General features: G+C 39.5%; 1 non-coding gene across 1 annotated transcript; it reads left to right on the top strand.

Moving 5' to 3' along the window:
• Positions 1–3,083: 3,083 nt before the first annotated feature.
• LOC133827659 (small nucleolar RNA R71) lies at positions 3,084–3,190 on the top strand. The gene has a single exon (XR_009890310.1). It is a non-coding gene; the product is annotated as a small nucleolar RNA R71 (small nucleolar RNA).
• The last annotated feature ends 3,622 nt before the right edge of the window (positions 3,191–6,812 follow it).

The raw sequence follows: 6,812 nt of genomic DNA, 5'->3' as shown, positions 1-6,812 counted from the left end.
ACGTCATAATCGCTAGCATCACACATCAATTCGAAGGGCAAACTCCAATCCGGTGCAATAATGATAGGGGCTGAAATTAATCTCTTTTTCAACTCTTGAAAAGCCTTCAAACATGCTCCATCAAAGTGGAAAGGTGTATCCTTCTCTAAAAGATTGCAAAGTGGTTTGGAGATCTTAGAGAAGTCTTTGATGAACCTTCTGTAGAAACTGGAATGCCCAAGGAAACTCCTAATGTTCTTCACTGAATTAGGAGGTGGTAGCTTCTCAATAACTTCAATTTTTGCCTTATCAACTTCAATCCCTTGCTTAGATACCTTATGCCCCAAAACAATACCTTCCTTAGCCATAAAGTGACATTTTTCCCAGTTAAGTACTAGGTTTGTCTCTTCACATCTCTTCAACACCTTAGAAAAGTTACTCAGACAATCATCATAAGAATCACCGAAGACTGAAAAATCATCCATGAACACCTCTAGAAATTGCTCAACCATATCAGTAAAGATCGCCATCATACATCGCTAAAATGTCGCAGGAGCATTGCATAAACCGAAGGGCATTCTTCTAAATGCAAAGGTGCCATAGGGGCAAGTGAATGTAGTCTTGTGCTGATCTTCTGGAGCCACTACTATCTGATTGTAACCAGAGTACCCATCAAGGAAACAATAGTACTCTCTCCCGGCAAGTCTATCGAGCATCTGATCAATGAAAGGAAGAGGGAAATGATCCTTCCTAGTGGCCTTGTTTAACTTCCTGTAGTCCATGCATATTCTCCATCCAGTCACTGTTCTAGTAGGAATCAACTCATTGTCTTCATTCTTCACCACTGTGATCCCACCCTTCTTAGGTACACACTGCACAGGACTCACCCATGAACTGTCAGAGATAGGATAAATAATGCCAGCATGCAGCCACTTGATGATTTCTTTCTTCACTACTTCCTTCATGATAGGATTTAGCCTTCTTTGCCCTTCAATAGACCCTTTTTCATTGTTTTCTAACAGAATCTTATGCATGCATAGAGAAGGTCTAATACCCTTTATGTCTGCAATGGTCCACCTAATGGCCTTTTTGAACTGTCTCAATACTTCGAGCAACTTTTCTTCTTGATCATGACTCAACTCCGCTGAAATAATAACAGGTAAAGTGGATGATGGACCCAAATAGGCATATCGCAAATGCGATGGAAAAACTTTCAGCTCCAACTCAGGTGGCTCTTCAATGGATGGTTTAGGAGCTTTGAACTCCCTAGACGACAACTCCAATGAATCAAATCGGTTTCTTGTTCTTAACCCTTGAGAATTAACCTCCAACCAAGCTAAGTACTCCTCCTCGTCTTCCTCATTGTGTGAATCAAACACCAATACCCTCTCTAATGGATCACCAACATTACTCGTCTCAAATTCCCTTGATGCCAAAGAATCTACCACTGAAACAACTGAGCATTCCTCCACCTCATCAGGAAATCTCATAGCTTTCAAAACATTAAAAGTCACATTTTCATCTTGGACCCTCATAGTCATCTCCCCCTTTTGCACATCTATTAAAGTTCTTCCTGTCGCAAGAAACGGCCTCCCCAAGATAATGGGCACCTCTCTGTCTGCCTCATAGTCTAACACAATAAAATCAGCAGGGAATATGAATTTGTCTACCCTTACCCATACATCTTCAATCTTCCCATCCGGATGAGCAAGGGATCTATATGCTAACTGAAGAGTAACTGTAGTAGGCCTAACTTCTCCAATCCCCAATTGCTTGAAAATAGACATCGGCATCAAATTAATGCTTGCACCCAAATCGCATAAAGCCATGCCACAATAAGAGTTACCAATGGTGCATGGAATGGTGAAACTCCCAGGACCTTTCATCTTCGGTGGCAGCTTGTTTTGCAAGAATGAGCTACACTCCTTAGTAAGAGCCACTGTCTCAAATTCCCCCAATCTTCTCTTCTTTGTAAGGATGTCTTTCATGAACTTTACATAGTTGGGCATTTTCTCAAGGGCTTCAATAAGGGGAATGTTAATATGTAGCTGCCGCAAGATGTCTAGGAACTTTTTAAATTGAGAGTCCAACTTTTTTTTTGAAAATGTTGGGGAAATGGAGGTGGCTGCCTTGTACTCGAGCTGTCTGGGAGCTGATGCTGTGGCATTCCTGCAGCATTCTGGGCAGAGGCAGATTTTTCTACACTAGGAGTTTCAATGTCTTTTTGAATTTCCTCATTTATTTGGATTGAAGAGGGCTCACCCTCATGCCCAGAGTTGGCCTTGGAATTCTCCAACCCCTTCCCACTTCTCAAAGTGACTGCTTTACAATGTTCTTTGCTCCCATTTCTTGGATTCTCGGTGTCACTTGGTAATGTACCATGGGGTCTATTTCTAAGCTCATTAGCTAGCTGCCCAACTGGGTTTTCTAAGTTTCTCAATGATGCAGCTTGGCTTTGGATCATGGCTTCGTTCTTCACTATATACTCCTTCAACATGTTCTCAAGAGAGCTAGATTGCATTGCTTGTTGTTGTGGCCTTTGTTGTGGTGCTTGTGGGGGATAACCCGGTGGGAAATTTGGTCTTGGAGGCATAGAAGAGTTGCTAGGCCCAGCCCCTTAATTACTCCATGAGAAGTTGGGATGTTGCCTCCATGATGGGTTGTAGGAATTAGAATAAGGGCTATTCCTATTTTGGTTCCCCATGTAACACACAGCTGTTGGATTGGAAGGACAGTTGTCAAAAGTATGACCCTCAACACAATACACACAAGAAATGTTCTCCATTTGCCCAAACTGTGTCCCCATAGGCTGCCCCACTGATTGATTCATCCCCATATTCATTGTCTTGAGCATATTAGAAATAGAGGATACTTGGGCTGCCAAAGAAGTGATGGCATCTACATCATGAATACCAGCCACCTTTCTTCTTGTAGACAATCTAGAAGTAGGCCACTGATAGTTGTTGTTGGATATCCTCTCAAGTATTTCATATGCCTCATTACAGGACTTAGCAAGAAGAGCCCCGCTCGCTGAAGCATCAACCACCACTCTAGTGTGGGCATTTAGACCATTATAAAATGTCTCCATTTGAATGCAATGAGGAATGCCATGATGAGGGCATTTGCGCAACAACTCCTTAAACCGCTCCCATGCCTCATATAAAGATTCTTCATCAAGTTGCTGAAATGAAGTAATCTCGTTGCGGAGCTTGGCATTCTTAGTGGGAGGAAAATACTTCATCAAAAACCGCTCAGCCAACTCTTGCCAAGTACTCACAGAATCAGAAGGCAAAGAGTTCAACCAAGCTCTGGCTTTGTCTCTCAAGGAGTATGGGAACAACTTTAGTCTCAATGCATCCTCTGTCACTCCGGGCAGCTTGAAAGAGTCGCTTCCTTCAATGAACAAGCGAAGGTGAATGTGAGGATCCTCTGTTGGCATCCCACTAAACTGACCCACAGTTTGAAGCATCTGGAACATGACTGGCTTCAATTCAAATAGGGCTGCCTGAATTTCTGGTCTGACGATGCCTAGATTGAGCTCATTGAAGAGGGGGAGAGCACATTTCCTGATAGCACGATCTCTGTCATCAGCCACAATAACTGCATTTTGCTCGTTGTTGGCGGCCACTCCCCCTTGAGCTACTCGATCTTGAGCAACTCCTGCTATATTCACTGGTGGATCATGAGCGACTCCTGATAGATCTGCTGCCCTCTGGGCAGCTCCTTGTTGAGCCCCTTGCTCAGCATCCATCAATACTACTTCCCTTTTTGACTTTTGTATTCTTTGCCTTCTTCTAAAGGTACGCTCGATTTCTAGATCAATGGGAAGTAGTTCAGGGTCTTGATTCTCGTTCATACACTGTATAAACTTGAAATTTCACGAGAATCACCCAAGTCAGTAAAAAAAAAAAAACAGTTGAAACCAAATTGCGATATACTTAATTTCACAATAAATGACTTTAAACAATCCCCGGCAATGGCGCCAAAAACTTGTTGTGCAAAATTTAATGTGAGTGCAAGTGTACACTGTCAACAAGAAATAAGGTGATAAGAACCCAATATCGTATCCACAAGGATTGTTTTTAAGCTTAAAATTGTGAAATTAAAGTTTAGCAAAAAGATTAAAAATAAAAGAACCAAACTCAAATTAAATTGGAAGTTGACTTTTTTTATATCCAATTAAAAATAACTAACAGCTGAATTTAAAGTCTAAATTAATGGGAGGCAATAGGAAAATCAGTTGATAATGAAATGGTAAGCTAGGATAATTAATTCCCCCTGTTTTGCAATTCCTGGAAGCAATGCTATGAAAATGCTGCGGCATTCCTGATAGTTTACTAATCAAGAATTCTAATCAAGTCCATAAGCTTCTGTCGAAATCAAATGGGTTTAACTCTCTAATTAAATTACTTATGTCTAAGTTAATTTAATTTCGAGAATTTCCTATCAAGCACCAATTCTATTAGATTATGCAAGGCAAAGATATATGTCTATACCCTCACAAAATTAAAATCAAAGAACTTAATCATGCACCATTCAAGTCTTTTTTCTAATAATTAAAATCCTTTTTAGCAATCTTAATTATTTCAATCATTTACTAAAGGTGATCAAGCAATAGTAAATATTAAGCATGAAGATTACTTGAATGAATAAACCTCAATTAGCATTAAGCATCAATAGCAAAGTTTCACAATTGCATAACAAGGTTCCTTAATTATCCCAACTTTAAGAGAATTAGTTCATAACTTTAAACACAAAATTACCCAGCTGGTAATCATCCATAATCAAAATAACTGCAAGAAATAATTAAGTTCCAATATAGAAAGGAAAGAAAAACAAGCCAAGAATAGTAAGGAGTATCCCCCTAATAACCCTTATCTTTTTGTCTTCTTCCTTCCAATCCTCTCTCTTCCCTTCTTTCCTCCTTTAATGGCTGCCCAAAATGGGGGTATTTCTTGCACAGGCGGCTGAGTTTCTCCTCTTCTTCTCTGCCGTGTATCCCTAATTGGAAAAGATGATACCCCTTGGTCTAGGTGACTTCATTCCCTAATGTCACGTGGGCCTCCTTTTCTCCTCCTTTTAATTCCTTTTTTGTCTTTTTGTCCCCTTTACCATAAATGGGTCCAAGGCCAAATGAAGCCCAATAAGCACTTCTCTTTACCAAGCAGCCCAGTTTAAATAATCCCCAAAGTGAGCTGGTAAGTAGTGTCCACGTGGGTCATCCAAATAGGCTGGCTGGCAGTACGTCATGCTGCTGAAATGCTGCAGCATTCCCTCCTGCTGAAACCATTTAACACTTAAATCTCTTTCCAAATGACCAAAATTCCACCACCACCTACCAAAATAAGAATTTTACACTTAAGGATATATTTTTCCAGCAAAATACTAGTATATAATATTATTTTATTATGTTTTAATATTTGACAAAACAAAGATAAAGACTCTATAAAACACTCTAACCCACTCTTTCTTGATAAAATTACAAGTTTAAGCGCATAAAAATAACTCTAATTCCTAGATTTATCAGCTATCATGAGCTTTCTAGCGGGGCTCTCCCTTGAATTTGATTATGCTAAAACATAAGTTCTTTCTAGGTTTGATATCTCATCTTTGCAAGATGTCTTTAGTCACGTTCTCTGCACTAAAATTACTCCATCTGTTCCACTTACTGGTGCTTTGGTAAGTCGCAGTAATAGTAATGTGCCTAGGAGATCTTCTACCTCAAGTGGACACAAAGGGGGAAATGCACAAGGATTTTACAATCGAACATAAGATTCTAGAGGAATTTTTTGCAACTATTGTAAAAAGCCTGGTCACACCAAATTTGAGTGTAGAAAGTTGCAATTTAAAAATCAGCAAAGATAGTTCGCTAATATTGCAATCACTAGTGATGCATATGAAAAATCGCCTACTATTTATGCTGATGAATTTGCCAAGTTCTCACGGTACCAGGAATCACTTAAGTCGTCCCCTCATTCTGTCACTGCTATTGCTAATTTAGGTAAAACTAATGCATGCCTTCTTTCTACATCCTCAAAATGGGTCATTGATTTTGGTGCCACATATCACATGACAGGTAATTCCAGTCTCTTTTCTACTTTTCAATCTCATAGTTCCACTATTACTGTTACCTTAGCTGATGTGCCACCATCTTCTGTTCTTGGATCTGGCACTATTACTCCTACACCTCTGCTTACTTTGTCATCAGTCTTACACTTACCTAATTTATCCTTTAATTTGCTTTTTGTTAGCCAACTCACTCGTATTCTAAATTACTACATCCATTCTTTCCCGATCATTTTTTATTTCAAGATCTTATGACGAAGAAGATTATTGGTAAAGGACATGAATCTGGCGGCCTGTATGTTCTTGATCCACTGCCACCAACTTCTAATGCTTGTTCAAGTGTCACTTCCGCTTTTGAGGCCATCCATCCCTTCCTTTGCTTAAGAAACTTTCTCCCCAATATAGTAAGGTGTATTCATTAGATTGTGAGTCGTGTCCATTTGCCAAACACCATCGTCTTAGTTCAAGTCCTCGAGTCAATAAACGTGCTAGTGCTCCTTTTGAATTAGTTCATTATGATGTTTAGGGTCCTTCTCCTATTTTGTCAAACCTGAATTCAGGTATTTTGTTACTTTTGTGGATGACTATTCTCGTGTAACTTGGTTATATTTAATGAAAAATTGTTCTGACTTGTTTTCTATATTTTGTGCATTTTGTGCTGAGATTAAAAATCAATTTATTGTTTCTGTTCATACTTTGCGAAGTGATAATGCCAAGGAATATACATCTACTCTATTTCACTCTTATATGGTTACTAATGGCATACT

The sequence above is a fragment of the Humulus lupulus genome, chromosome 3 (assembly GCF_963169125.1).
Source record: "Humulus lupulus chromosome 3, drHumLupu1.1, whole genome shotgun sequence".
NCBI classification, from domain to species: domain Eukaryota; kingdom Viridiplantae; phylum Streptophyta; class Magnoliopsida; order Rosales; family Cannabaceae; genus Humulus; species Humulus lupulus.
Note: the sequence above shows the minus strand (reverse complement) of the source record. Positions and strands in the feature narration are given on the sequence as shown.